Genomic DNA, 10443 nt, shown 5'->3' with positions numbered 1-10443 from the left:
AAAGACCTTTAGACAAAACAGTAATTTCAGCTGTAGTAGGTGTATAATCTGATAAGTTAAATACAACTATTTATTCTTGTTTTTGTTTTTCTGACCTGACGTGCCTTCTCCTGCTGCCCCGCCTACACAGTTTTTTTCTTTTGGCTCTTTGTACCTGCTCCTTGTAACAGATCCCCTTAAAAAAGAATTCTGTGCCTGTGAATGATCTGAGTCACTAGCAGATGTGTGTGTCTCAATATCGGTAAATTTGTCAGAACGATATCTACCCCTTCTGAAGCCACCCCTCCAATTGGGTCTCGGTTCCCCGCCTTGAAGCCAATTATAAACACGAGCCTCTTTATAATCCTCCTTCACTTTTTATATTTATTCTTCTTAAATGCAAGTAAATCACTGTGAAAAGAACCAATGGAACTCTCCAACCTAGATAACCAGTCAACAGATTTATCTGTTTTTGAAATATCCAAACCAGTATTCTCACAACTCAATATCTCTTTATTAAGTGTTTCCAAATCACTATTAACCTGTTCAATCACCAGAATAATCAGTTGTAACGAACAATCATTAAGAATCTGGCACCACTGTTTGCAGAAATTTACATTGGACCTGCCTATATTGGGCTGGTTTCTAATTCTAAAGCCCCTGGGGATGATTTTCTCTTTAAAGTATTGTGAGAGAGTCAATCCATGCAGTTGTAATTCCACTTTCCGTTTCTTCAATTTCAATAAATCTGAAAACACCTCAGAGGGACTGTCCACATCAAAGGCCAATGAATTAGTATCTGAAAACAGGATACGTGTAATGTCCTTGTCAGCAAATCTTTTGACATCTGTCAGGTCATCAAAATGTGCCATAACTGTATCCACATCAGTAGTGTTCATCCCATAAAAATATATGAACACATAATTTTCCTAATTGCTGTGTAGATGATAGAAGAACAGAGTTTCAGTGATCTTGCATTGCATCAGCTTTCCATTGCACTGTAGCACTAGATGGGCAAGGTGCTCCTGTGAAGCACAAACAGTTACGGAGTATGGCCCAGTATGGTGTCTCATGGTGTCTTACAGCCAGGAAGATGTCTGGCTTGCCAGGCTGAGGCATGCTGTGGGCATGTAGGTTAGCATTGCTTCCTCCCACAGTCCTACTTATATTATGAAATGAGTTTGTACAGTAGAGTGGTAAGCTCCACTAAGGTAGGGGCACACTAACAAAAAATTCACTGCACAGTCCTGCTTAGTAATATACCGACCCCACCTCTGAACTCAACTTGCCCCAAACGGTGCTGCTGTGGGGGCTCAGGAGGGGCTGCTAAAACATCTAAGGGGCTGCTTAATTTAAAAATAAAATATGAATAAAATAAACAAGACACACACGTATGCTCATATGCGTGTAACTGGGACAAACAGGTATGCTCACATGCATTTAACTGGGAGCTGTGAAAAACTAAAATAAGGCATCTGCCACAAAATATGTAAATAAAAATGCAATAAAAAATGAATAAAGAAACCCACAAGATTTTCACAAAATAAATCTCCAGACTCCGTGGAGGGGAAAATATCCAATCTTGATCGTGAAGTGCAAGATGTTGTATATATTAAACAGGACATGCACAGTTTAACAAACCAATCATTTCCAGTTTACTTGCATCCCAGCATTAAATCCAAGATTATCGTAATCCTGGAAAATGGAGAAGGAGGTACAAACTCGAAGGCTTTGGCCCCTAGTTTTTCAGTTTGTCCAGTATGGGGTAATTATATATTTGCTTGGTTGAAGATCTTCCCGATCCATACCAATATAGGAGTGGAGGTGAAAGCCTGTGTGTTGTTCCTGATTGCATGTGCCTCTCTAATTTTCAATCACCTTCTTGACACTGCCCTTTTTCTCTTGCCTCTTCTCATAATGTGAAAAGTCATCAAAGAAGGAGGTGTTATGTTTGCAGCTAGCTATGATTTAGGGAACTTGGCAAGCTTTTTCCAGTGGGACAACCTGTCACTGAAATTATGTTTTTTTTAAACTGTCTAATACTTGACAATTATAGACTTCTATATTTATTAAATCAGGTGCTCTGTTAAAAAGTGGATAAATGTAAATTGTTGGTCACCCAATTAATTATAATATTAATATAGCAGCTCCCATATGAGTATTCTGTAGTACTCAAAGCAAGAATCAAAAATATATAAGATAGGCAATATCTCAAGAGAGCGCTTGTATGAAATATTATGTCATAGACAATGTATTAAATCACATATAATAAAACATATATAAATGCAATGCATAGAATAAAATGAGAAGATGTTATCCCTGCTAGTAATGAACCACACTACCATACGACCTGTCCCACTTTTAAGCCACACATTTGGTCCACCTAAACAATGTAAGAAAAGAACACTCTGCGCTATTTAAAACACTTTCAGACTCCAAATAAAGTGAATTCACATGTATACTTAAAAATACTTTTTTATTTCTAATTAAATTAATCACATAAATCTATGGTTAATAGATAGAACCACATATATTTCTTAATCTAAAAAAACTATCATATGCATATATAGATTTAACAACTCTAATTGACACTTATTTTCTAAAGCCGGCTTTCTATGAACACCTAAAGATAAAATGTGGATCAGCTCTCATACATAGATAGTAACCATGGTATGTGCAATAGGGGATATACTTATTAATTACTGTGCAAAACGGTATTCTCAGATTGTCCACTAACAATTTGTAGAGAGAAAGAGTGGTCAGATGTATTGTTCACCGCTTATTGTTACAAAGTCTCAAAGCGGCTCCTTGTATTAATGTACTGAACACTCGTTAATAGAAAGTCTCAAGCAATTCTATTATAACATTTTATTATTAGCGCCGTGAGACATTTTTGTATGAAATATTTGGTCCACAGCCAAGAAACAATGTATTGGATAATCCACTGGACTCAAGAAAGCAGTGACAGTCGCAAAGCGTTCCAAAGGAAAAGCAAGGTGGATACTTTACACTTAACTGTATTCATCAAGTACAATCATAGAACTAGCGCTGTGCTACTACCTCTACAGCCGCCAGAAGGTTGATGCTCAGCAATGGTTCCTTGAGGTCTCAGCAAGACCAGCTGTCAGCATACAGGGTTCATTGAAACCGTGGTCTTGTTTTAACGGAGAAACGCAATAAGGATATTACACGCTGCCTGCAGTTCCCTTTGTATTCCTACTAGCACACTACCACAGTCTGCACTGCATCAGCGGCATTTGTCGTGGAACTTTAGCCGAGAGCTGCGCCCTCCCTCCCCATGAACTGAGCTAAATACCGCCGCTCCCACATACCACAATGGACCCTGTATGCTGACAGCTGGTCTCACTGAGACTTCAAGGAACCATTGGTGAGCATCAACCTTCTGGTGGCTGGGGAGGTAGTAGCAAACCAAGTACCTCAGCTAATTCAGCATGTTGTCTTAAAGCAGACAAAGTATCAAACAAAGTATTTTAGCTGCCACATTGTGAGTAGGTAAGTAATTAAATTAGTCAATGGATATAAGCATCCTGATACATATGTATCAGCCAGAACCAAACAAGGTGAACATTGTATAAAAATCATGGAAACACTGCATATTTGTGAATTTTTAATGCTTGATGTGCAGTTATTAGTAACAAGCAGTTACTATTAATTTCGATTAGTTCTAAACTGAAGCATATTAGAGAGGGCAGAGGGGAATTATATATTGTGGAGCAGGTTGGAGCGTAGCTGTGGAGATAAGGTAACCAATCCTGACGATAATGGCGCTGATCACCTGTCTGCTGTCAGTGTGCAGGCAGCACGGATCTTGCCCCAGCGTCCCGCTAGTGTCTCCCATTCTACTTCTCCACCTCCGGCCGTAATTCTAGCTCAGACTACCCCCTCCCTTTCATGCACCTGAATTGTATTTCCTAATTGATTTGACCAACTTACATTTTGTTTTGTTAGTATGAGGGGCATGGATGGGACCAGTGTTTGGAGGGTATGATGGTCTCTGTATTGCCATTTGGAGATCCCAGGGTATCTTCAGGCAAGTTAGCTCTCAATTTGGATACATTTGCTCAGATGCCATTATCATGTGGCATTATGTTATATTAGCCGGAAGGGTTGTTATTATTATTATTATTATTATTATTATTATTAGTAGTAGTAGTAGTACCTCGGGTGGGTCTGGGGTGCCGTTGCCCATGGATTGGTGGGGCTGGGCTGCTTTGGGGTAGCACACTGTGAGATCTTATTTAGCACCCCCTTAACACATTTATTAATCCTTCTGGTCTTTTAATTACACTTTCACTAGTATATTATTTTTTGTATATAGATTTTGTTTTCCTTTTATTAACACATACTAAAACTTTACCTTCTCACATTGTGCTGCCCTGGGGGTAGCTGGCCTTTGCTGTTTTGTGGGGTTCTACACCCCGTGCCCAGACCTAGAGTTAGGGACCACCAGCATCAGAGGAGCCTTGTCGGGGCCTGGTGACTTATCATACTTTTGCAAACTGTATGTAACTAAGACCTCTGGATTTCTATTATATGTATATATATATATATATATATATATAGTCTTTCATGTCTTGGTACAGGTACAGCTCGGTGTGCAGGGGGACACCAGGGGTTTATCCCCAATATATTTCTAGCTCAGACTACCCCTCCCTTTCATGCACCTGAATTGTATTTCCTAATTGATTTGAGAAACTTACATTTTGTTCTATTTAATGAGACCACAAGAGATTGCCTGTAAAAAACACTCTATCACTCTTTCATATGGTTGACGGCAGTACTGATGTGGGTGTTGCTTTTTTCAGTAAACAGTTTGCAGTCACAACAGAAAGCAGAAGTGTCTTTTCTTCCTTCAGATCTGGGGACAAGATATAAAAACCAGAGCCCTCTTTGAATTATCTTAGAATAATTTTCTTCCATTTTCCAACAATCTCTCATCTGAAATAGCCTGGGACTGGTATTTTATATTCTGGATCCAGGATCAGTACAGACAGCATACATGGGTTCTTTCTTTCTTCCATCATCCTGGTTCAACTGTCCACGGTCATACTATCCCCAATATGCCCAATCCCATTTGATCTTGGAAGTTAAGTGGGATAGGCCTGGTCAATACATGGATGGGAGACCACCTAGGAATACTGAGTACTGTGGACTCATATTAACCTCTGGATGAATGCTATTCTTATTTTCTATCTTATATCACAGATTGGTCACATCAACATAGAGCGCAATTTGGGCATAGCATCCTGAAACTCATGTTCACCACTCCTTTTGTTTTGAACCTTATAAATTGCAGGGTAATCAAGATTTTTAAGTAAAATATGTACTTATTTTAAACAAACAGAATAAATGTTATGTTGTAAGGTTATTCACCAGCATATCTTTACCATGATTTATATGTGTTATTGTTTATTTTGAAGAGTGCTCCCAAAAAGAGTTATTTTTGTCTTTTCTTTTTCTAATTAAACATTGTAGTCTGACCTACAAAAAGTGCTTGGGAGCACCACCAATAAATGACTGCTATAAATTGATTCAAGAAAGCAGTATTGATATTGGTTCTTTGATATTTATGATCAAATGTTCATATATAAATAATTGGTGCAGAGCTAATAATCCATTGGATCAAAAATCTGGTAACGTATGGGAGCAAAAGACAACCTACCATTTGCTCCCAAACACCAGAAATAGGACAAAACACAATGTTCAGATCAACTGGTTAAATCAAAAGGATTTAACCAATTTGTCTGAAGCACCATTTTTGCCTGTTTTACAGTGTTTGGGAGCATAAGCGATTCTTTGACAAAGTGGATGAACTTGAAGGAGTGTAGCAGAGGAGGGAAAAAATACCATTCTAAGATGGTTGATTGAATAAGATCTTGGTTACAGAATAGAAGACAAAGGATTGTAGTAAACTTAGTTTATTCACAGTAGCTCAAATTCTTCCATGATGACATACAGATGGAGCCACGTTTATCTTGGCTTCTCTGCTGCGCCTAGGCGCACCATGGTTTATTAGCATAAGGCCCTCATCTATTATTCTCAGCTGCAGAACAATACATCAAGGGATTAAGGCCCTCATTCCGAGTTGATCGCTCGCTAGCTGCTTTTAGCAGCAGTGCAAACGGTAAGCCGTCACCCTCTGGGAGTGTATTTTAGCTTAGCAGAAGTGCAAACGAAAGGTTAGCAGAACTGCTGGTAAAAATTTTCATGCAGTTTCTGAGCAGCTCCAGACCTACTCCTACCTTGCGATCACTTTACTCAGTTTAGTTCCTGGTTTGACATTACAAACACGCCCTGCGTTCGGCCAGCCACTCCCCCGTTTCCCGAAGACATGCCTGCGTTTTTGCATGTCACGCCTGAGTTGTTTTAGCATACTCCCTGAAAACGGACAGTTACCACCCAGAAACATCTACTTCCTGTCAATCACTCACCGATCAACAGAGCGACAGAAAAGCGTTGCTCGCCCTTGTATAAAACTGCATAGTTTTGTGTGAAAGTACTTCACGCGTGCGTACTGCGGCCCGTACGCATGCGCAGTTTTGCAGGTTTTTTTACCTGATCGCTCCGCTGCGAAAATCGTCAGCGAGTGATCAACTCGGAATGAGGGCCCAAGTCTGACTGCCCTGGCTCAGTTAATCCTATTAAAGGCCAAGATAAAGATGGCTCCATCTGTAATTCACTCCAGGTCAACCCTGCACCACAAATTACTTTTACAGTCCACAAATGTTCTCAATTTTTGTACTTTAGCTACAGTACAGTATACCTTTCTCTATAACAGCATTATGAAAACAGATATCCTCCATCTGTTATTCTCCCTAACTGTTTTCATAATGCTGTGTTGAAAAGTAATGTTACAGAGTTTGCCTGTCACAGAGGTTGAGTCCAGTCAAACCTTTTCTTTCTTTTTTTTGACAGTAGAGAGATCTGTCTTTGATTGTGATGTTACTGAAGCTGCATCACAATTTACTGTCAATAGGCGATAGCTGGTGAAACCTTGAGAGTGCTACTACACAGTCACTGTGATAGTGTGCCACAGTGGGACCCAAACATGTTCAACTTGGCCCAGTAAGACCCTGTGATACTGTATAATGCATTCCATAAGTACTACAGATGCAGCCAGGCTCAGCTTAACCACGATTTGTATGTATGGGTGCACACATTGTAGGAGCAACTATTTGCACCTGGCTGCCACTATTCATACCCGCAATCACATAATATAAATTGTATGGGTTGCGTGTGCAAATATACAGAGATGCCCATGAACATGCACCACGAAGAACCATCTATATGTCTGCTTGTATCCTACCTTAACACAGTCTCTGGCTAGTGTTTGTATGTTCTGCTTAAGCTCTGCTCTATGCTAAATGACCATTACATGGGTTCAGTATGATATAATGCCACCTGGGATGCTAAACGTCAGGATCCTGACATCAGTATCCCGAGTGGTGGAGTGCCGGCAGGGGGAGCAAGTGAAATGAAGTCACTTGTGGGCTCAGTGGTGAGCTATGCTTGCTACAGGTTCTATTCTCCCTCTATGGGTGTTGTGGACACCTATACAGGGGAAATCACCTACCTCACCGGTATACCGGCAGTGGTATGGTGTTCCGGTTGGGATCCCAGCATCGGTATTGTGACAGCCAGGATCCTGACTAGCGGTATGCTAACCACACACCCATTACATGCATAACTGTGAGTATGACTGTACATGCACATTACTGCTAAATGATCCAATCCACTGGTTACATAGAGTGGCCTTGTGATTTGGGAAATCTGGTAATGTGTACTATTACTCTGCCATACCATTGCAAACACTGCACACATATTTCAGCAGGTTATGGTCTTAGACACACAAACACCAGTCACAAGCACCAGAAATGCCCTACAGCACACATATGCCATTGGACACATGCAGTCACAGAGTGAGAACAGCACAGAGTGTTTCCAGGACAGGAAGCCAGTACAGAGAGTTAAGGAGAGTACTGAAGCTGCATATCTGTGTCAGGGCACAGCATACACACAGTTGCTACATCATTGATAGGAGTCATTAAATTAAGAGATGCAGAAAATTATAGTACATGGATGTTTGCAATGGAAATACATTTAAAATGTGATAGGTTGTGGAAAGTTATAGTTGACCATTGTTACAGTCCAAACCCAGCTGATGTAGACAAAGTCAATTGGCTAAAGCATAGGGCAACATGGGTATTCTTTCATACAGTATATGGGGAAAAATAGGGTAGAAAATAAAGCAATCTCCATGACAATGCTTCAAAATGCAATTTCTGAGATTGACTTTCTAGTGAAAGAGTTGGAAGCAAAGCCAGTCAAGTTAACTAAAACTGTTACAGTTCCAAGAAAGTGTGCCAGTTCAGTTGAATGCTGAGAATACATCTTTACATGCCAAGAGTGAGAAGCCTAAAATATGCATGTACAAGTGTTGAATATGTCACAAAATACAGTAGGTCACAATGCATTTGAATGTAAGCAGAGTAATGTAAGTGCCATGCAGAGTAAGTGTGACAGCAAAAATGAGTCAGCAATGAGTGTCACAGAAAACCACAGAAAGGATTGCTGGTATATTGACTAGGGTGCTACTAGGCATTGCAGCCGCAGTGAAGAGTGGTTCACCAAATTAGGCACATGTAAATCTATAACAGTTAAAGGAACTGGAAATATAATTCTTACAGCTACAAAAGTTGTGACAGTCACTACTCCCATGAAAATAAGGACTAAAATCAAAGACACAGAAATCTTAGATGTGCTTTATGTTCCATAGATGGGAAAAAATCATATAGTCACTGGTATTCTAGAGAAAGAAGTCAGTCCATTTTGCAAAAGTAAAGTGCAAGTGCTACCTCTATTAGTTGGAGTACCGCAAGGCTCAGTCTTAGGCTCCTGTGCTTTTCAGAATTTATACATCACTTGGCAAACTAATCAGCTCTTTTGGATTTCAGTATCATCTGCATGCAGATGATACTCAAATCTACCTATACTCCCTTGATTTGTCACCATCTGTATTGGGCTGTATCACTGAATGCCTTTCTGCCATTTCATCTTGCATGTCATCTCGCCACCTCAAACTTAATATTTCCAAAACAGAATTAATTATATTTTCACCAGCCAATAGAAGTTACCAACCTTATATCTCTTTCATTGTTGATCACTCAACAATCAACCCTACAAGCTCGCTACCTAGGTGTTATTATTGACTCTGAACTGTCCATTGTTCCCCACATTCAATCTGTATCAAAATCATGTATCATACATCTAAGAAACATATTCCAAATATGACCATATCTTATATAACACACTGCAAAAACTCTACTCCATGCACTCATTATCTCCTGCATTGATTATTGCAATAGTCTCATTACTGGTCTTCCCAAAAATAGATTCTCACCACCACTACAATCCATTTGTAGTAGCTGCTTTTCCTGATTTTCTTCGCTAGGTGTTCAACGTCCGTGGATCCATTTTGTCAGTCCCTCCCTTGGTTACCGGTATTTTACTTTATTCATAATCATTTTATTTATATAGCGCTCTTTCTCCAAACAGGACTCAAGGTGCTTTACAGACATCAAAAACAATGCACAAAAAAAAGGAAAAGAGTAATACAGCAATACACAAGTCACACAGACATAAAAATGAAAACCTGAATGCATAGAGTAATCATAATGCAGGATTTGTGTAGGAATATTGGTTAATAACTTCCATGGGTTGTGTATTTCACCCTCACAAGGTACCAGTTGAGGCAGTCATCTTTCAATATACAGTAAAATACTTTTACTTGCAGTCAAGGATATTAACCAAACTGCACCAGCATACATCTCTTCACTCGCTCTGTTGATCGGTGAGTGATTGACAGGAAGTAGATGTTTCTGGGTGGTAACTGGCCGTTTTCAGGGAGTATGCTAAAACAACTCAGGCGTGACATGCAAAAACGCAGGCATGTCTTCGGGAAACGGGGGAGTGGCTGGCCGAACGCAGGGCGTGTTTGTAATGTCAAACCAGGAACTAAACTGAGTGAAGTGATCGCAAGATAGGAGTAGGTCTGGAGCTGCTCAGAAACTGCATGAAAATTTTTACCAGCAGTTCTGCTAACCTTTCGTTTGCACTTCTGCTAAGCTAAGATACACACCCAGAGGGTGGCAGCTTAGCGTTTGCAATGCTGCTAAAAGCAGCTAGCGAGCGAACAACTCGGAATGAGGGCCTTAATCCCTTGATGTATTGTTCTGCAGCTGAGAATAATAGATGAGGGCCTTATGCTAATAAACCATGGTGTGCCTAGGCGCAGCAGAGAAGCCAAGATAAACGTGGCTCCATCTGTATGTCATCATGGAAGAATTTGAGTTACTGTGAATAAACTAAGTTTACTACACTCCTTTGTCTTCCTGTAACCAAGATCTTATTCAATCAACCATCTTAGAATTATATTTTTTCCCA

The 10443-nt window shown here is 40.0% G+C and overlaps 1 pseudogene; it reads left to right on the top strand.

Moving 5' to 3' along the window:
• Window positions 1-5036: 5036 nt before the first annotated feature.
• Window positions 5037-5154, top strand: LOC134968160 (5S ribosomal RNA; annotated as a pseudogene).
• Window positions 5155-10443: the final 5289 nt, after the last annotated feature.

Source organism: Pseudophryne corroboree, chromosome 10 (assembly GCF_028390025.1).
Source record: "Pseudophryne corroboree isolate aPseCor3 chromosome 10, aPseCor3.hap2, whole genome shotgun sequence".
Taxonomy (NCBI): Eukaryota; Metazoa; Chordata; class Amphibia; order Anura; family Myobatrachidae; genus Pseudophryne; species Pseudophryne corroboree.
This window is presented reverse-complemented; position numbering and strand designations above follow the sequence as displayed.